At 44.0% G+C, this 22153-nt stretch overlaps 1 protein-coding gene across 5 annotated transcripts in view; it reads left to right on the top strand.

Moving 5' to 3' along the window:
• The window catches only part of NEURL1 (neuralized E3 ubiquitin protein ligase 1), a 265752-nt gene that overhangs the window by 26330 nt on the left and 217269 nt on the right, over positions 1–22153 (top strand). The window contains exon 1 of one of the 5 annotated variants that reach the window (XM_053311885.1): positions 12139–12219. The exons of the other annotated variants lie outside the window; for them this stretch is intronic. The gene's annotated coding sequence lies outside the window, so the exon portion shown is untranslated. Of the gene's footprint in view, positions 1–12138; positions 12220–22153 lie in introns of those variants that run through there. 5 annotated transcript variants of the gene reach the window in all.

Below are 22153 nucleotides of genomic sequence, written 5' to 3'. Positions count from 1 at the left end.
GCTCCTCAGTTGAGGCATCCATTTTGTGGAACTTCTTCTCTTGTCTCAAGAGATCCAGCTGGCATCCTCATGATACTGTTTTTGCCATCCGTTGGAACCCCTTTAAAAAGGTTTTTGTTTTGTAAGGCATTTGTTGGATTTGTTGAAGTGTGCACAGTTTGGGAGTTTTCTGTCACTGCTAAAAAGACATTGACTTCTATCTATCTATCTAGCTATCAAGCTATTTATCAAATTTGTATGCTGCTCCAAACTTCCTGCTCTGGGCAGCTTATAACAACATAAAAAACAAGCCAAGACAAAAGTAAAAATCTTAAAACAATTTAAAACCACAATTAAATTAAAAAGCTTGGGCGAAAAGATAAGTCTTTAATGACTTTTTGAAAGTTGTCAGACTTGGGGAGGCTCTTATCTCAACAGGGAGTGCATTCCAGAGTGTTGGGGCTGCAACAGAGAAGACCCATCTCTGCAGATCCACCATTTGAACTAGTGGCAGCTGCAGACGGACTCTCTGGATAATCTCAATGGGCTCATGCAGAAGAAGACGTTCTGTTAAATACCCAAGGCCTAAGCTGTTTAGGGTTTTATAGGTTATAACCAGCACCTCGTATTTTGCCCGGAAACTTATTGGCAGCCAGTGTAACTCTTTTAGTATAGGAGTAATATGGTTTCTTCAAGATGACCTGGAGACCAACCCAGAGAATAACCTTTAGTATGTTTTAACTTGATAGCTTTTAGATTTTAATTGTGTTTCACTCTGAGTGCTCATATCGACTTGGAAAGGCGTGTCACAAATAACACCTTATTTTAACTGTTACTTCTTTCCTTTTCCATTCTAAACTGCACGTTACACTGTTAATTGCTTGAGCTGAAAAAAACCTCAGAGTTTACAAATTATACCTTCAATTTTTTAAATCATTTTACAGAAACATTCTAAAAATGTTTTATTTAGGCTGGCTTCTAACAGCCAAGATTAAGCTGATGCGAAGGACTCATTTTAGTATTTTAAGCTGCTTTTAGTTAACCTTTACTTATTGTTATACAAATATTTTGTTTTCATTTACTGTTACCTGAACCTTCAAATTGGGGTGAGTTACAGATGTAAGTCTGTGAACACTGATATTGGTAAATGGTTAGTAGTAGTAATAATAATAATAGCATTTATATAGCTAATTTCAACAGTTCATTATATAGCTAATTTCAATGGTTCACATAATCCTTATCCTATATAATAAAGTCCCTGGCGTGTCCGTCCGTGTCGCCAAGGCTGGTGTCTGCGTCCGTGTCTTCCTCGGCTGTTCTGGGCATGCGCGGTGCGCATGCCCAGAACAGCCGAGGGAGACACGACCGCTGGCACCAGGCAGCCATGTTGGCTGGTTGTTCGCCCGGCAACGGAAAGGTCAGAGGCGGCCATGGGGAGGGCAGAGGCGGCGGCGGGTCCAGGCCAGCCGCGGGGATCGGAGAGGCGGCCCCGGGTCTGGCCCACCTGCCAAAAAGAACAGGAGGGAGACACGACCGCAGGCACCAGGCGGCCATGTTGGCTGGTTGGTCGCCTGGCCGCGGGGAGGCCGGAGGTGGCGCCCGCGGGACCGGCCAGGCTGCGGGGAGGGCAGAGGGGGCGGTGGCGGGGGAAGCCGAGGCAGCGGCGGCGGGTCTGGCCCGGCCGCGGGGAGGGGAGAAACGGCGGCGGCGGGTCCGGCCCGACTGCAGGAAAGGGAAAGGCGATGGCGGCAGGATTGGACTGGCCGCGGGGAGGGGAACGGCAACAGGGGCGGGACCGGCCCGGCTGCAGGAAAGGAAGAGACGGCGGCGACGGGACCCAATCCGACCCGGAAGGGAGAGAAATGGTGACGGCAGGACCGGCCTACTAGCGCCCGTTTTTTTAACGGGCTTAAAAATACTAGTAACCCCATAAAATAGGACAGTATTTTTATCCTTGTGTTTCAGTTGGAAAGGTTGAACATGAGATGATGATTACAGTGCTTGCCTAAATGGCAACTTAGACAATTGGTGGCTAAGATGATATTTGAACCAAGAAGTTATTCGCTCACAGGCCACACTCTTTGTTACTAGACAGGTATGCATGAAAGAGAAATAATCATATAATCTCCAGAATGCATACATTTAAAAAGATTCTACAGGGTGATTCTGAGGAGGAACTATGTTGGCCACCAAGTATGGAGCTTCTTTCACATGGTACTTTAGTCCGTGGCGATGGGTTTGTTCTTAGTGTCAGCATGACCAATAGACCAGGCTGGCAATTTGAAGAAAATAACAGATGCAGTGGGCACAGGAGTGTAGTGATACATTTACCAAGCAACCTTGCTTTGCAAGAAAAACAGAGGGCCTACTATGTTTCAGTTGGGTGTGTTCAGCTTAGTCTCTCTTTTTGTTGTTGTTTTTACTGGTTTAGTATTCTGACTAAGACTCGAACTGCACACAACTGACACAGATCTATCTATCTATCTATCTATCTATCTATCTATCTATCTATCTATCTATCTATCTATCTACCTACCACCTGACATGTGCATCCCTAGGTGGTGTACATATGTTAAAATGTGTGATGTAGTGGTAAGAGTGTTGGACTAGACCTGAGTTCAAATCTCCACTCAGCCCTGAAAGTCACTGGGTGACTCTGGGCCAGACATGCATATCTCAGTCTAACCTACCTCACAGGGTTGTTGTGAGGATAAACATAATCATGTACACTGCTCTAGGCTCCTTGGAGGAAGAGCAGGATATAAATGTAATAATAAATAAATAATAATAAAACACAAGAAGTATAAAACAGGATAAAATGATTAAAACAATTTTATGATATAAAACAGACCATTTAAAATTAACTAATCAAAGAAACCGGATAAAACAGGTGCTTCTTTAGGGTCTTTTAAAAAACAGCCAGAGATGGAAAAGCTCTGATTTTGGCAGGAAGTGCATTCCAGAGCCCCAGGGCAGCCACAGAGAAAGTATTTAAATGCAGGCCTGCCACATTCATATATGAATGCCCTAGTCATGTGTAGTTTGGGCTCAGCTGCATCATTGTTAGAACTGTAGGGATTATGGTTAAAATATATTTGGTTATGTGGTTAAAATACATTTAATCCCCTTGGTTTTTTTCATCGGACACACTCTTGTCTTTCCAAGATAATTTTCTTATTGGATAAACTCAATTTTTTGTTAATCAGAGTGTATTCCTCTTTTCCAGTGATATTACCAACATATCTTGGGGTTAAAAAAAATTTTTTTTAAGGAGTGAGGCCCTTTAATCCAGAGCGAGGCTATTCCCTTGCAGAAGCAAAACTCTCTCTCTCAATTTCATTACCAAATCCTGGTTGGAACTAGACCCACCATGGCAGAAGGGAGGGACTTGTTCTGAAAATGTTACAACTATATATTGATTTAGTTTAGTTGCTTGCCTCAGGTTGCTCCCCAGAAGCTTGACACAGGCAAGTTTCATAGGCAAAAACCATTGTCCATTTTGAGCAAGCAGCAAAGTCTGATTCTAGCCACTGGGTCTAATTTTTACTATATTCCTGCAACATTAAGGCCAGTGTACCAGTAGGGGTTTCTTTTCAATGTGATCTCAAGAAACATTCTCTTGGAATGTATAAATTTCTGTGGTCCTTGCATCTCTTCATCTGCGTTCTTCCTGTCAGTGCTAATTAATTTTGATGCTTAGGCTCTTCCTCATATATTTAAAAATGTTTGCAAAGCACAATTAATTGTTCTGTGTTGAGAGATCAGGACACCAAGGACTTCAGCTTTCCTGAGCAAATTGATGGAGCTACATTCCCTTTTTATGACCTGATAGAGGCCTGGGAGGGACTACGGTTGATAGTTTGCATCTGTACAAACAGCACTGAGGGCATTAAGCTGCTTGTGTAGTCATAGGATCAGCCACAGTCAAAGTGAGCACAGCCCATTGTCATGGTTCTTGGTTTGTAGGCACCAGACACTGTGAAACTGGGTGATATGGAATAAACTGGAGCCAAAGCTAAAAATTGTATCTATGAGACCCTGATTGTCTGGAGCAGAATGCTTCCTTTTAAAAAGCCCAGATGCTTTTATAAGCGTGTTGCCCAACCAGTGTTCTCTTTAATTTTTTTTCATCTGTGTGCGGAATGAGTTTTGTTCGGGGTGGCAGTATCAAAGCAGTGTGTGTGTGCACATGTGCATTCAGAGTGGGGCCTTCCTTATTCAACCTGAGTGGGATCTAAAATTAACTGAGTGGACATTAAAAAAAACTTGTGAGCACTCACATGTGCACATGCCTTAGTGTGCCCAACTATTCAGAGATCACTTAACAAAATCCTGCTTAGCTGGCACTTGTTTTCCAAACTCTTATTGCCCAATGTTTGTCTTTTCCTATTCCCCAGAAATCCTACCTAGAATCTTAGGCTCTGTTCCTCTGATTTATTTGTAAAGGGTAATATCTTTCTGACCTTTGTTTTTCTATTGCCTTCCAGTGGGTGGGGTTATCTGAGACAGGCAATCTAATTCCAAAAGATGCACCAAGATTATTACAAAAAGAGCACATGCATTTTGGGCTGTAGGCTTTCTGCAGGGAAAAAAAACAAAGCAAACAAAGAATGAATGTATAAGACACCATACAGTTATCCTGAAATGTGCCAGGATTTCCTGTTTATACCAGATCTTTGTGCATCTTCTGGATATTGTTGTTCTCTAGTGTTCAAACATGCTACCTTCTTTTATTTGCTATATTGTTTGGTTGATAGTCATAGACCATAATAAAAATATGTGTTTGTCTACTATCCTCTTTTACTTAGACTACTCTGACACAGACCAATCTGAAGGGGGTATGCTTACCCCCAAATGTATCCATTTGGCACTATTTTGCTTTTTACTTAGTAGATTTTTATACTATCACCTATTGCAAAAAGCAAAGATACTAGTAACTTTAAACTTATTTGCCAAATCTATGCTGGGATGGGTTTGATAGCCTGATCTGTAATGGCATGCTTCGTTATGCTTGCTGAAGTTGCAATCCTATGCACAATGGTTGTGACTAAAGTGGTGTGTGTTCCAAAAAGCATTTCATGCACCTAGTGGGAAGAGGTGATTTTTGCCAATCTTCTCTTCCCTCTGCAGCCCTCTGTGCCTCCTGAAAATATGTTCTTCATAACCATGAGGTTCTTTCAGGACATATTTTTGGGAGACAGAGTGGATTGCAGCAGGGAGAAGAGATGGGCAAGTATAACCTTTTCCCTGCAGAATGCATGGAATGTTTCTCAGCATAGGGGTAGTTATTTGTATACCGCCCAAAACTTTAATCTCTGTGTGGTTTACAATAAAACAAAATAAATGACAACATAAAAAGTTAAAACATTACAACAATTCAAAATTTTAAAACAATGTTAAAACTATTAAAACAGTATTTAATTAAAACCCTGGGTGAACAGATGCATCTTTACAGACTTTTAAAAAGTTGTCAGAGATGGTGAGGCTCTTATTTCAGCAGGGAGCACATTCCAAAGCTTCCAGGCAGCAGTGGAGAAGGCCCGTCTCCGAGTAGCAACCAGACAAGCTGGTGGTAACTGCAGACGGACCTCTCCTGATGATCTCAAAAGGTGGTGGGGTTCATGACAAAGAAGATGTTCTTGTAAATATACATGGGCCAAGCTGTTTAGGGCTATATAGGTTATAACCAGCACCATGTATTTTGCCCGTAAATGTATAGGCAGCCAGTATAGCTCCTTGAATACTGGAGTACTATGGTCTCTCCAAGATGACCCAAAGATTAACCCGGCTCTCGCACTCTGTACCAACTGCAGTTTCTGGACTATGTACAAAGGCAGCCACACATAGAGTGCATTGCAATAATTCAGTCTGGAGCATATGTACCACTGTTCTGAGGTCATTTATCTCAAGAAATGGACGCAACTGGCGTATCAGCCGAAGCTGATAGAAAGCACTTCTGGCCACCGCCTCAACTTGGGACACCAGGAAGAGGCTTAGATCTTTAAGCACCCCCCAGACTGCGTACCTGTTCCTTTTGAGAAAGTGTGACCCCATCCAGAACAGGCAGATCAAAATCATCTCCAAAGTTCCGACCTCACACAATAAATACCTCCATCTTACCTGGATCCAGTCTCAGTTTGTTATCCCTCATCCAGCCTATCACAGCCTCCAGGCAGACATTTAGGGAGGTTAGGCCTTCTCCTGATGATGTTGACATGGATAAATAGATTTGGGTGTCATCAGCATACTGATAGCACCGTCCACCAAATCTCCTGATGATCCCTCCCAGCGGTTTCATGTAGATCTTAAACAATATTGGAGACAATATGGAGCCCTAAGGAACATACAAAAGTTCAGACTTTGAAGAACAACAGTCTCCAAGGGACATCATCTGGAACCTGCCTGAGAAGTAGGAGCGGAACCACTGCAAAGCAGTGCCTCCCACTCCCAGCCCCCTCAAGCACTCCAGAAGGATACTATGGCTGATAGTATCCAAAGCCGCTGAGAGACCCAAAAGGACCAACAGAGTCACACTCCCTCTGTCAATTCCCAATTGGAGATCATCCATCATGCCGACCAAGGCAGTCTCCACTCCATACCCCGCCAAAAAGTCAGTGTGAAATGGGTCTAGATCAGGGATTCTCAACATTGGGTCCCCAGATGTTATTGGACTTCAACCTCCATAATTCCCAGCCCCAGTGGCCTTGTGTTGGGGATTATGGGAGTTGAAGTCCAATAACACCTGGGACCCAATATTGAGAATCCCTGGTCTAGATAATCAGTTTCCTCCAAGACTGACTAGAGCTGGGAGACCACCACCCTCTCAGTTACCTTGCCCAGCCATGGAAGTTTGGAGACAGGCCTGTAGTTACTCAATGCACATTTCTTCAGAAGTGGTATATATAATAATTGCCTCCTTAAGACAAGGAGGCATCTTACCTTCCCTCAGGGAAGCATTTTTAATCTCTATCAGGCCTTCTACAACAACCCCCTGCCAGATAGTATAAGCCATGTCAGGCAAGGCACCGCTCCAAGCAGCTCATCCACACCTTCAAGAGTCACAAACTGGAACTGATCCAACCTAACCACACAAGAGGAGTCGCTGGACACTTTTGCCTCAGACACTGCAGTAAGTGGAGACTGAATCTAAGTCCACCTGAATACAAGAGATTTCCCTCCACAAAGAATCCATTAAACATGTCACAGCTGGTAATCAATGATTCCAGATTCTGGTTCCAGATACTCATTCAAGGGAGGAGTGGCACTCACTAGGCCTCTCACAACCCTGAACAACTCTGCCGGACGTGAACTTGTGCATACAATATGGGCAGAAAGGTATCGCTTCTTTGCTGCACTTTTTGCCTGAGCATAGATCTTCAAATGTGCTCCATGTTGCAATCTGTCAGATATGAGCTGAGTCTTTCTCCACTTGTGCTCCAGTCATCTACCTTGCTGCTTCAGCCCCTGTAGTTCTTCCGTATACCAGTTTTGAAGCAGGTCAGAGAGGATGCTTAGGAGCAATCATGTCTACTGCCCTGGTGAATTTGTTGTTCCAAATTCTCCCCAGGGCATCAACAGGATCGCCGGCAGAGCCAAAACTAAATCCCTCCAAGGCTTCTTGGAATCCTACTGGATCCAATAACCTTCTTGGGCAGATCATCCTCATAGGCCCCTCACCCCTGCGAAGGTGAGAAGTGATTGTGAATCCAGCCATAACCAGATTGTGGTCTGTCCATGACAATGGGGAAATCAAGTCCCCAACCACAGAACACCACCCTGATCAGAGTGAAAGACCAAATCAAGCAATATGACCAGCAATGTACATTGGTCCCGAGACCACTTGAGATAAGCCCATAGTTGTCATGGCTGTTATGAACTCCTGAGCCACCCTGGACAGATTGGCCCCAAAATGAACACTGAAGTCCCCCACCACTACAAGGTTTTGGGATTCCAACACCAAGCCCGAGACCAGGTCCCTTAGCTCAGTTGGGGACTCTGTTGGGCAGCAGGGTGATTGGTGCACCAACAAAAGTCCCAGTCTATCCCTAGTCCCCAAATCTAAGTACACACATTCAATATGGTCTGAAACTTCAACAGGGATCCTGGTAAGGGAGATGTTGTTCTTATAGACCACAGCCACTCTGTGGCCAGTGTTGGTCCCTCGCGGCCATGCAGCCCTGGAGGTGGCTTCTTGCCCCAGCCAGGGAGTTTCTGCCTGGCCCCCATAGGATGGCAGTGAACCCTCACTTGAAGATGGAAGGTCATTGCAGGATTGGGGGCAACTCACACGAGATCTCAGCCTGAGTCCTCATGAGACTTGCTCCACCTGCCAAAGGTTATATAAACCAGAGCTGGCCAATGATGAGAGATCAGTCCAAGAGGAGAGTTGACAGGAGAAGGAGCTCTGTGACTCCCTTGGAGAGCTGGAGGCAGCAGTTCCTTGGGGCAGTCTGTGAAAGGGACAGATTGCCAGACAGTGCAATAGTGCTCCCCCAGTGGCCATAATTCTGAGGCCATTTGGAACCCTCTTCACAGGAGGAGGTAGAACCTTACACCATGTTGTAATGAATTGTCTCCCTTTGCTTCCTTGATTTGTAGAAACAACTGGGAATGTGACCAGATTAACTGTTGTACAAGCAAAACCCTTTCTGATGCATCTGGGAGCTCTTTCCTGTCAATATGACTTCATAGCTTAGATAATTTTTGCTGCAACACATGCTGATCATTGCCCAGGGCAGCTCTCTAGTGTCTGTCTGCATGTAAAAAGACCAACCTGTTTAATTTCTAATGGAACACTAATGAAATTCTTTCCAATTGCTTTTAGGCTTTGCAGTTGGGAGCAATAATTTCAGCTAATGCACTGGTAACACCCAGTACTGAAGTTTATCTAAGTGGTCTTTACACAATAGCTTCTACTGCAATGGACAAAGGGGCATTTGGAGGTAAAAACGAATCAATCAATTTAATACCAGTATGCTAGGATTACAAGTTCTACCTGATTATAGAACTGGCATTTAAACTCTCACTGTAATGGCTTTCCTCTTATATAACAAACTGTTTACAAGCTTATTTGAAATGAGGCTAGGGTTACCAGGTCCAGATGGTGAAAAAAGTAGATATCCATCACCAAAAAAGTGGAAAGAGGCTGTTTTTCACCAAAAAAGTATTCAAAGAAGTCTCCATTTTGCATACAATTTGCACACGATTGCATATGTTTAGTGGCATCATGTTTGCATATTTTGATAACAACTGGATAATTTGAGAATAAATACAGCTCACCACTGTGATGAGCTGATGACTAGGTGATCTGTATGTCTGCTCAGTCTGCTGTCTAGGTGCAGAGTTCTCAAGGCCCCTGCTTCTTAACGGTAAATTCATCTCCTGGTTAGGTTTACCACATATGCAATCCTCTGCCTCCTCCCTGATGGGCCACCCAGCCTGCTCTCCCCAGCCAGGCCAGCAGCTTAATCTCTTGGCTTGAGGCAGGGCAGCCAGCCAGCTTCCCAGCTAGCCTCTTTGCATGATGGCACAGCGGTGTGTGCACAGTCTTCCACTCGCTTGCTGTTCTCTATGACTCCAAACATATACCACTTTTCAGCAGAAGATTTCACAGTGATTTCCAAAGAAAAATACAAAATAAAATGCTTCCCTGTCCCCAAAGGGCTCACAATCTAAAATAAAATGCAAGGTAACACAACGTAATCCTGTGCTGGGGTTGGATAGGGCCAGCTGCTCTCCCCATGATAAACAGAAGAGATTCCCCAAATGTGCCTTTTTACTCAGTTATCAGTGGTTACCACTAACTGAATAAAGTTAGTTAGCTAACTGCTAACTTCTCACTGCCACCACATGAAGGGACCAAGTTGCAGCTGCTGGGCCTACCTATCCATGCTCCTGCATCATGTGGCTCTGCAAGCTGCCACTGAAGCAGAACCTGCCCTCTGACTTCCCCATTGGATGGATGGCCAGTAGGATGCCTTCAGAGGAAGGAGACAAAGGAAGAGAAGCTGCTCATGAGGACAAAGTGCTCTGAGCAAACAAACTGTTCCAGCTGCTCCCCAGAATTTCGGACACCACAGCAAATACAAAAGTTGTTTGGTCCCTAAAATAGTTTCTATTCCTCCTAATGTAAAAAAAGTCATTTGGTCCCCCAAGCAGTTGCATGTCCTCTGTAAAAGTCCCTAGTTGGCATTGGCAACCCTAGACGAGGCCTTAATGTGGCAGAAAAGGATGCATAAGGCCTAGTTTGCACAATCAGTTTTCTCCATTGCAGCATCTTCTTCTCTAGGCATTCTCAGTGTAATTCCCAGAACTGGGGACAGGATCATAACTCAGTGAGAATTAAACTGAGAGTTAACTCTCAGTGAGAGTTAAAGAGGCTAGAGGAGTTAAAGGGCCTTTGCAGATGATCAGTTTATAATGCAATAAATGCATAGCTGCACTGTTACTGTTTAACCTTTGCTGATGGAAGGAGTTTAATGAATTACTAGACTGAGGAGCAATTAGTACTTAGGCTAAAAAGATAAAGGGCCTTTGCAGTTTATTAGTGTGCAGTACATGCATAGTTGTTACTCATTTGTTATGTGGGATCCAGACATATGGCTTTTCTGTTGAAGGGACATTACATTATTTATTATTATTATTTATTGTTTACACAGTCAGACAGGTGTTATTGACTGGTTTGTTTTATCCAGACATTGAGTCCTTCCCAAGGACCTGGGATGGCTGAATTTTATCATCAGTACTGTTGGTTATTATAGATATCATCACAAAATATAGGCTGTTCCCAGTAAAGTTGCTTTTTGTAATTGGCTGGTGGTGATTTCTGTGGCCCCTATGGTATTGAGGTGCTCTTCAAATTGTTTTGGAATTGCACCAAGGGTGCCAATTACCACTGGGATTATTTTGGTCTTTTTCTGCCACAGCCTTTCAATTTCAATTTGCCACAGCCTTTCAATTTCATTATTATTATTATTATTATTATTATTATTATTATTATTAATAATAATAATTCGATTTCTATACTGCCCTTCCAAAAATGGCTTAGGGCAGTTTACACAGAGAAATAATAAACCAATAAGATGGCTCCATGTCCCCAAAGGGCTCATAACCTAAAAAGAAGCATAAGATAAGACACCAGCAACAGTCACTGGAGGTCCTGTGCTGGGGTGGATAGGGCCAGTTACATTGTCCTAGTACGAAACAAGCAAAATGTTGGTGCTGGGTTAGACTTGATTCTCTCATCACTCATTGGGCCTCTTATTGAGGCTATTCACACGCACGTGTAAAACCCAGCTAAGGGGAGCCCAGCCCAGTTTTGCAAATGTGTGTACACTGCCAGACTGGGGCCAACCCTGGCAGCGCCACCACGGTGGCAAACCTGCCTATGAAGCCTCCCTTTAAAATGAGGTTAAGCGAGAGAGCATTCCCTTAACCTTGTTTTTACGATTGTCTGTCAGCTGCGGCTGCAAGCAGCCATGGCTAGCAGACTTGGGGAGGGGGGATCACCATAATGCACCACATATGCGCAGTGCATTATTGGAGATCCATGGGGGTGGGGTGACATAAGGCAATACATCCTGTCACCTGAACGTTGGAGCTGCCGGCAGCAGCTGGTGCTTGTCTGGGTGGCCGATCCGCCCACCCAGGAAAGTCAGAATGATTGTCTGGCAGGGTGGCCAGAACCTCAGGGGTATACTTGTGAGTCAAATGGGCCGTAACCCAAAATTTGGCTTAAAAAAAGCCAAATCTGGCAGCAGAGTTGTCTGCAGGGAGGTAAGCTCTTTAGGGCTTCTTCTCACTACTCTTGAGAAAAGGGCTCATTATATTGTAGTTAATGCTGTTGTTTTATTTGGATATAGTCAGAAAGGTGGAGTATACATATTTAAAATGAATAAATAAATCTATGACCTGTAAAATCACCTTTGGCAGTTTGAAATGCTGACCGGCATAAAATGTCCAGAGTTTTATCATTAGTTGAGGGTCACTTCTGTAGTGATCAGCCACCCCTCCTCCTAAAGAGTTAACCAGAAGTGAACCCTGTCCTGACTGACAGGCTGGTGAACTCCAGGGCTCAGCCAATCAGCACACCAAGTGGGTGGGACCTAGAGAGTTGTTGGAAGGAAGAAGGCAGTTCTTTGTTAGAGAAGGACATGTGGCCAGGAAGGATGGCTGCAGGAAAATGACTCTGCAGATCCTTGAAAGATAGGAGGGCAGGTTTGAATTCTTCTCTGGAATTTGGTGAGTTCAAGAAAAAGGAAGCTTTGGTTTCGAGAAGTTTAGTCTATGGAAAAGTTTGTTTAGTCAGACTTTGCATTAGAAGTTATATTCCTTTTGTGTGTGTGTTTTGCATATTCCTGATACTGTTCTATTATACGTTTTCCTACAACATAATTGAAATAAGAAATGCTAGCCTATGCTCCATACACCTGGCCCTATCCACCCGCAGCACATACAACTGACCCTATCCACCCCCAGCACAGTACCTCCAGTGACTGTTGCTGGTCTCCTCCTTATGTTTCTTTTTAGATTGTGAGCCCTTTGGGGACAGGGATCCATCTTATTTATTTATTATCTCTTTGTGTAAACCTCCTTGAGCCATTTTTGGAAGGGTGGTATAGAAATTGAATAAATAATAAATAAAAATACACCTAGGGTGTAGCAAAAGACTCTATACACATTTAAGTGTGCTTTTGCATTTTCCTACATACCTGTTCTTTGCAAGTGGGTAACCAAGATTTCTAAAGTGTGCCACCCCAACATCATTCGGGGTGCTTTTGAAGTATTCTTCTAATCTACTGAGTATTTTTATCTGTAACTAAAAGCTGAGTAAGCTTCAGATGGAAGTAGTCTGTAGTACCTGAGTAAAACTGTTTTTCTTTTTGTTCTTTTCTTTTACAAGCCTCTCCAAGTTGCTTTTTAACACAGGAAGGCAAGGGGGCTAAAGGGGGGTTTCTTTGGTGCAAATATGTCTCTTCAGGCATTCAGCAGCTATCATTTTTCTCACCATGTCTAGGCTTGCATATGGAAGATTTTTGTACTTGTCTGAAGAGGGTTGGTGGTGGCAGCCATTTTTGAATCTACCGATAATACAGAATAGTTTTAGGAGAAGCTTAGTCATGCAGCTCAGCAGGGATGCTTCAGCATTTATTTCCCTCATGTGAGCTTGTCTGAGACAAAAGCTTTAATCCACTACAACTTCACATGTCATGTTTTATAGTTGAATATCTAAGAACTCTTAAGTGTAACGTGAATGTAACAATATGTATTTGTGACAAGTTCACCATACAGATACACTTTTCAGAGAGGGAGGATTGTCTGCAAATCCTGATTGACCGTACACTTGGTGTCAAAAGCAGGTTTGGTGCCTTGTAGTTATAAAACAGCCTTCATTTGCCAGGAACAGTGGTGCTACTTCTGGACTGCAAGCCCCACTGTAACTTAAATTCAGGAGACAGAGGTCAATGCACAAGTCTTGATTCATGCTTGTTACAGAGGAAGTTAATTCTTATATAAGGTATTATTAATCTCATAGAATAAAATCACACCTGTTGCCCTGTTCTTCTTTGCTTGTGATTTCTTTCACTTCCATAGCTTCCTCTACAGTACTATCTCTGTAGACTGAGTAATGTGATTTCTCTATGCAGGGTATATTAGTATTCCCTGCAAGATTACTAAAGTGCTACTGTTGTTGAGCTCCATCAAAGGGCTGCTGTGTGAGAAATGAAATGTCTGAGGGGTGGTCAGCGAGGGGGCTGGGAGAATAACATGCCATGTTGGGTCTGCCTTGCTTTTATCTCTTCTCCATCATTCGAGACACTAGATCCCTTAGATTCACTTCAACATTGATTTCATTTGGATATCTTGAGGCTCCATGGAATTGATTCCAGTGAGCAGGCATGAGTTTCAGCAGCCAGAACATGAGAGGCAGGTGTTACAAGGGACTTATTCAAAGCAGTATGCAGAAGACAAGCAGCAGAATGATATTTTCACTGTAATAATGCACTGTAATAATGCACAGGTTTTAAAGTAATCATATGATCTAGGCCAGGATGTAATGTTTCATATCAGGATGATAATGTGTCTGTGGTAAACAATAATGTTTTTTTTTTTTTAACCCAGCAAAGTCTTTAAGCCTTGGCAGTTTTGCTTTAGTTTGACAAGTATGCAGATAGTAGGCTTGTTCACACAAACCAGAAGAGGGCTGAGGAACTGCCAGCCTGAGTGGGAGAGCTGTGTGCACTTCTGATCCATGGTTGTGTGAACTCAAAAAGCAAGGTAGGAGGAGAGGAGAGTGATTGGGTGCACCCTACCCACATTCCCCAATGGTGGATGAAAAGCCATCCTACCCATCTCCTACCTCCCACATGACCTCTCTCCCGTCCTCCTGCCTTGCTTTTTGAGTCCACACAACCATGGACTAGAGCGTGCATGGCTCTCTTACCCTGGCTGCAGCTCCTCTGACCCTGTTTCAGATGGTATGAATGAGCCTAGCATCAAGCATAACAACAGTTTCAAAGTGTGATAGAATAGAAGGTTTCCTTTTAGGACAGGGGTAAGCAACCTTGGCTCTCCAGATGTTGTAGAACTACAACTTGCACCATCCCCAAACACAGTTTATTGTGACTAGGGATTATAGGAATTGTAGTTCAACAACAGTTGGAGAGCCAAGGTTGCCTACCCCTGTTTTAGGACATTATATGAATGATGGAGGCTCTCCACACCAGCAGTGTGGAGAGCTGGATGGAGTTTGGCGGGGAGAGTGGGCTTGACCTGCTTTCCCCACACACAAGCATGCAGCCCTCTCTGGGCAGCCAGATCGACTGCCCACACAATTACTGGCTCCATTATGGAGCCAGTAGGTGCTGCAGGGATCAGGGGCCGCCTGGCCCCCAGAAGTCCCAGAATGCCCTGTGCGAGTATATGGGGCATTCTGGGGTAGCAAGCATGACTTGTTCCCTTAGCTAAGCAGGGTCTGCCCTGGCTGCATATGAATGGGAGACTAGAAGTGTGAGCACTATAAGATATTCCCCTCACGGGATGGAACCACTCTGGGAAGAGTATGTCGGTTCCACTTTCCCTCCCTGGCATCTCCAACCAGATAGGGCTGAGAGAGATTCCTGCCTGCAACCTTGGAGAAGCCACTGCCAGTCTGTGTAGCCGATACTGAGCAAGATGGACCAATGGTCTGACTCAGTATATGGCAGCTTCCTATGTTCCTATGTTGGGTGGCTTGTTGGAGCCTCCTGGTTGGGGTCTCCTTGCAGGTTGCTGCAGCACGAAGCCACACATGGCGACTCATGATCAGGGAAACGGGGTTAGCAGAGCGCTTACTCCACTAACCCCGTTTAATGGGTGGAGGTATTTAGAGAGGTTTGCAGCCGGGAGCTGCATGGCTCCCGTTGCAGCACATTACCCCTGGAAAGCGGGCTGGGCTCCCTTAGCCTACTTTCTAGCGGCCGTGAGAATAGTCTCATGGGCTTGCACATGCCTGGCTTCAGTATGTTCATCATAAAGTCTGAAAGAGCCCCTGCACATACAACTGTAACTCTGGAGGCAGGGCACACACACCAAACAACCTCAAAACCACAAATATTGGGGGGCATCTGCCTTGGTAGCAGTACATGTAAAATGTATCTAGGTGTCTTGGTGGACCACAAGTTGGACACAAGCCAGCGTGGTGTGGTGGTTAGAGTGCTGGACTAGGACCGGGGAGACCCGAGTTCAAATCCCCATTCAGCCATAAAACTAGCTGGGTGACTCTGGGCCAGTCACTTCTCTCTCAGCCTAACCTACTTCACAGGGTTGTTGTGAAAGAGAAACTCAAGTATGTAGTACACCGCTCTGGGCTTCTTGGAGGAAGAGCGGGATATAAATGTAATAATAATAATAATAATAATAATAATAATAATAATGCAGATGCTAAGAAAGCTAAACCAATATTAGGCATTAGCAGAAGCATAGTGTTGAGAAGTAATAGTTCCACTCTTTGATTATCTTTCTTGCAACAGAGAAATAGTTCAGCCAAAGTTGTGTGACTGGTGGCTTTCTTGTCTGTATAAAGTTAACCAGCCCCTTCTGTCTTGGCCTTTGCCAATACGAAACAGCCTTATTAGACCTCTTACAGCTTCTTATTTGGAGACAATTCAGAATTAATGGAAGTAATTGGTGTGACAAGGAACCTAATATGATTTCTAGCCTACTCCGTATTGGAAGGAGTCTATGGGGCAGGTTGCAAAATTGAGCTATATACAGCATCCTTTGAAATCCTAGCTGTGTTGACAGGACTATGTTAACAATAAGGCAGCCTGGAAGTCCTGCTGGAATCCTGGATGTGCATTGCTATGAATCTGAACAAATCTCACCGCTTTTATGTCCTTTTTCTTTTGTCAAGCCTTAAATCCCCCAAATCTGAGCCTGACTCTTCAAAGCTACCCTTGAAAAAGCAGCTGTTCCTGTTTAACTTGAAGAATGTTTTAATACTGGGGTCCCATCTTTTGCTTTACTATGTTATGCCAGCCAACTGAGCAATTGTCATATGTGGCTGCGTTCCCTTCCTACTGCTTCTCCCATCATGCTGCTTGTCCTAAGCCACTTTTGGACCAATATGCTGCTTCCTCCATTTCTTCTCCCTGGGCACAGAATATCATATATATATTCTGGGAATGTTTCAGGGTGATAGAATAGATCTGCATGCTCTTTGTAATTAGGTTAAATACTGAAATGGTTTGTCGGATTTAAAATTCTTGTAACTGTGTTGCCTGTTTTAGTACTTGTCTTGCTTCTTTTAAATGGTGACTTGTAGAACTTTTAATGTGCTCTCTTAATCTTTGATAATTAACCACAGGGCTGTAACTTGCATTAAGGCTGTTAATAAATAACTACAATAAACACAGCACATTTACTAATCCTTCAGTTTCCTACCAGCCTCTGCCTCTCTGTCTGCTACTGCTGCTTCATAGGAGTATAGGAAGCTGCCTTATACCGAGTCAGACCATTGGTTCATCTAGCTCAGTATTGTCTATACAGACTGGCAGCAGCTTCCAAGTTCTCCAGGGTTGCAGGCAGGAATCTTTCTCAACCTTGAGATGCCATGGAGGGAGTTTGGAACCTTCTGCATTCAAGCACGCAGATACTCTTCCCAGAGCAGCCCTATCCCCTAAAGCGAATACAGGTGAAACTCGGAAAATTAGAATATCATGCAAAAGTCCATTAATTTCAGTATTGCAAATTAAAAGGTGAAACTGACATATGAGACAGACGCATTACATGCAAAGCGAGATAAGTCAAGCCTTAATTTGTTATAATTGTGATGATCATGGCGTACAGCTCATGAAAACCCCAAATCCACAATCCCAGAAAATTAGAATATTACATGGAACCAAGAAGACAAGGATTGTAGAATAGAACAATATCGGACCTCTGAAAAGTATAAGCATGCATATGTATTCAGTACTTGGTTTGGGCCCCTTTTGCAGCAATTACTGCCTCAATGCAGCGTGGCATGGATGCTATCAGCCTGTGGCACTGATGAGGTGTTATGGAAGACCAGGATGCTTCATTAGCGGCCTTCAGCTCTTCTGCATTGTTTGGTCTCATGTCTCTCATCCTTCTCTTGGCAATGCCCCATAGATTCTCTATGGGGTCAGGTCAGGCGAGTTTGCTGGCCAATCAAGCACAGTACACTGTATACTTTTTGGAGGTCTGATATTGTTCTATTCTACAATCCTTGTCTTCTTGGTTCCATGTAATATTCTAATTTTCTGGGATTGTGGATTTGGGGTTTTCATGAGCTGTATGCCATGATCATCACAATTATAACAAATTAAGGCTTGACTTATCTCGCTTTGCATGTAATGCATCTGTCTCATATATCAGTTTCACCTTTTAATTTGCATTACTGAAATTAATGGACTTTTGCACGATATTCTAATTTTCCGAGTTTCACCTGTATCTTACAGTGCTCATGCATGTAGTCTCCCATTCATATGTAATCAGGGCAGAACCTGCTTAAAAGGGGACAAGTCATGCTTGCTATCACAAGACAGCTCTCTCCCCATATCTCTGATGCCAAGACTGCTGGTCTCTGTACTACTGCAAGAAATTCTGTAAGCAATGACACTACAGAACTCATGTCTAGAGCACTGTGGCCTAAGATGTGACCATGCTGATAGTGCACATGCTACCTATTTAAATACCACCTCCCTCTAGCTAATAGATATTTTGAGGGGACCCTTGACTCTGAGGTCTCAGATTATTTTGTTGTTGCTGCTTCTGCAAGGCTAGCTTCCTTTTGTGGATTTGAACCAAATTTGCTACAGCTCTAGGGACACATAGGGCGTAGTCTGTGATGATGTCATCCACCCAAATCCAAGATGGAGGACACGTGAATGTTTGAGGTGCAAGTGGGCTAACTTGTGAACCAAATTTGGTTAAGTTGTAGTGAGTGACGCACAGGGACACCTCAGTGGTGTAGTTTGTAATGATGTCATCCAACCCGATCCAAAATGGCAGATGCCATTTTATTAGATCTCTTTTGAAGAAGCCTTTGTTGGATCCATCAGAGTTAAGCAACTGTCTCCAACCACCTGTGGTTGAGCAAGGTAATTGAGAGAGTGGTGGCCTCCCAACTCCAAGCAGTCTTGGAGGAAACTGATTATCTAGACCCATTTCAGACACTTTGGCTGGGCTATGGGGTGAAGACTGCCTTGGCTGGCCTGATGGATGATCTCAAATTGGGAATTGACAGAGGGAGTGTGACTCTGTTGGTCCTTTTGGACCTCTCACGCTTTCAATACTATCGACCATAGTATCCTTCTGGAGTGCCTGAGGGGGTTGGGAGTGGGAGACATTGCTTTGCAGTGGTTCCACTCCTACCTCTCGAGCAGATTCCAGATGATGTGCCTCAGGGACTGTCATTTTTCAAAGTCTGTTCTTCGGTATGGTGTCCCTCAGGGTTCTGTATTTTCTCCAATGTTGTATAACATCTACATGAAACCACTGGGAGAGATCATCAGGAGATTTGGTACAGGGTGTTATCAGTATGCTGATGACACCCAAATCATTTTCTCCATGTCAACATCATCAGGAGAAAGCATAACCTCCCTAAATGCTTGCCTGGAGGTGGTGATGGGCTGGATGAGGGATAACAAACTGAGACTGAATCCAGATAAGACGGAGGAACTTATTGTGTGGGGTTGGAACCCGGGAGATGATTTTTATCTGCCTGTTCTTGATGGGGTCACACTACCCCAGAAGGAACAGGTATACTGTCTGGGTGTGCTTCTGGACACAAACACCTCCATGGTATCTCAGGTTGAGGCAGTGGCCAGAAGTGCTTTCTATCAGCTTCGGCTAATACACCAGCTGCATCCGTTTCTTGAGATAAATGGCCTCAGAACAGTAGTACATCTGCTGGTCACCTCCAGACCTGACCACTCCAATGCGCTCTGTGTGGTGCTGCCTTTGTATGTAGTCCAGAAACGATAGTTGGTCCAGAATGTGGCTGCCAGGTTGGACTCTGGGTCATCTCGGAGAGACCATATCACTCCTATCTTAAATAATCTACATTGGCTGTTGATAAATTCCTGGGCAAAATACAAGGTCTTGGTTATAACCTATAAAGCCCTAAACAGATTAGGCCCTGGGTATTTAAGAGAATGTCTTTTTCTCTATGAGTACCACTGCCCATTGAGATCATCAGGAGAGGTCCATCTGCAGTTGCCACCAGCTCGTCTGTTGTCTACTTGGGGACAGGCCTTCTATGGTGCTGCCCTGAGGCTTTGGAATGCATTCCTTGCTGAAATAAGAGTCTCTCCTTTTCTTACAACTTGTAAGAAGGCAGTCAAGACACATTTGTTCACCCAGGCTTTTAATTAGATACTGTTTTAATAGTTTGATGTTTTTTAATAGTTTTAACATTGTTTTAAATCTTAAATTATTGTAATGTTTTAACCTTTTTATTGGTTGTTTTTATTGTTTTGTTGTAACCTGCCCAGAGACTTGCGTTTTGGGCAATATAAACATATGTTCAGGGCCGGATTTAAGGGCAACTGATGCCCTAAGCACCGCCCAACAATGGTGCCCCCCCCCTCGGCCCCCTCCACTGCTTAACTGACAAGACATTAAGACTCAAGCAAATTATTTACTTGTACCTTAATATTTATTTAAATTTTTAGAAGTTTTCTTCTAGATTTTTTAAGGTAAAACAAAACAGTTCCACTTCCTATAATCCTCTCTAATAAAAGGCTTGGTGTCCGTCCATGGACAACCAAGTGTCTGTCCGTGCCTCCCTCGGCCGTTCTGGGCATGCGCAGAGCGCATGCCCAGAACAGACTGAGGGAGACACAACCGCCGACACCAGGCGGCCATGTTGGGCGGCCAGAAGCTTCCAGAAGCCGGAAAGCCAGGGAAGAGGAAGCCAGGGAAGAGGCAAAGCCAGGGAAGAGGCGGCGGGGGAAACTGGCCGAGGCGGCGCCGGAGCCATGGCTGAGGCCTGGCCGCACCGCCGAAGCTGTGCAGGGGGAGGAGGCAGCGGGGGAAGCTAGCTGAGGCGGCGGCAGAGCCGCCGTCGAGGCCTGGCGGTGCCACCGAAGCCGGGCGGCTGGGAGACCTTGGGGCCCTTGCCCGGCCGGGGAGACCGGCCGCGGCCTGGAGACTGATGGCGGCGGGAGGGGAAATGGCGGCGGGGGGCCCGGAGCGCACATCTCCACTAGCGCCCGTTATTTAATGGGCTTAAAAACACTAGTTTCATATAAATAGCCACAACGGAAGGAATGATTGAGAAAAATATTTCATCTTCAAGGTCAGACATCATAACATATGACCATCTTTTCCGTGAAGTTTTATCAATATTCTGTATTGCTCTTTACAGTAATCTTGCAGATCAATGACTTTTTACTTTAGATGCATGGTTTAGTCGTTTCTTGAAACTTTAGTCACTCATCGAGCCAAAGAAAACGTTTTTTTTAAAACAATGCAGAGTAAAGTTGAACTTGGCAGATAAAAACAATTGCAAAAAATCAACTAAAGTTGAGTGTGGCAGTGAAATGCAAGGTAGCAAAAGAAATGCAACGTGACAATAAGAGAGGCAAAAAGAGAGTTTGAGGAACATTTAGCCAAAAGTATCAAGGGGAATAACAAAACTTCTCTAAATACATCAGAAGCAGGAAACCTGCCAGGGACTCAGATGCCCCTCCCTCCCTTGTTGCCCTAAGCACGTGCTTGTTTTGCCTTATGGTTAATCCAGGGTTGCATATGTTAAATAAACATATTAAATAATAAATATTGAACATAGCTTGGCTACGCTTAGGCTGCAGGTGGAGTTCACACGAGAGACCCATCTACAGTGATCTCGGGACAGCAACAAAAGTTGCCATTCATACTGCCAATGACATTATTCAGCTTTACTCCTGATGATTTGCAGTTACTGCACATATGTGTCCTTAAGAAGTAGCACTTTGGTGCAGTGCTCTAAACGGCTTAATTTTAGACACTTCATGCCGCAGTAAAGCTGGTCATCTGGGAAAGCTCCTGGGGACAACTTAACTCAGTATCTCCAAAACCCAAGTGGGGGGCGTTATGGGCAGTGTGATAACGAAGAGATTGCAAACAGCATGGAGTTTGGTTGAAAGGCAAAGAAGTCAACTAAAACTTCAATTTTACTCCAGCTTTTTTAAAACAGGGTAATATAAAAAAGTACTAAAAGGAAAGGTGAACTATTTTAAAGCAAATGAAGGTAGCTGGAGAAAAGAATACTAGATTAAGCAAAAGTTTGGGTTTTTATTGCTCTGGCTCCAATTTGTACCACACAGTCTTCTTGTTTTGGCAGAATAGGAGAGCATGAAACAAAACTGCCATGATAGAGTTATGCAAGTTATAGACTATCAAAACAGGGGAGAGAGAGAGAGAGAGAGAGAATTAGTAGAATGACATTCCTTTCAAACCAATGCATCTAGAGTTAGAAGAGTGGGTGGTGACATCCTCTACAGACAATGACCTGCTTGTCTAGAGGGGAGATTGTATTATGTCTTTAGAGGTCTAGTGTTCATCATACCATGTTGCCCCAAATATATTGAAGTTGAAGAAAAATAATTTGTCAGATTAGTCAGAAGCTGTAATGAAAACAGACGAGAAACTGACAACTGACAACAGACTTCTGAAGTTTGGTGCAGTG

This window comes from Hemicordylus capensis, chromosome 3, assembly GCF_027244095.1.
Source record: "Hemicordylus capensis ecotype Gifberg chromosome 3, rHemCap1.1.pri, whole genome shotgun sequence".
NCBI lineage: Eukaryota > Metazoa > Chordata > Lepidosauria > Squamata > Cordylidae > Hemicordylus > Hemicordylus capensis.
This window is presented reverse-complemented; position numbering and strand designations above follow the sequence as displayed.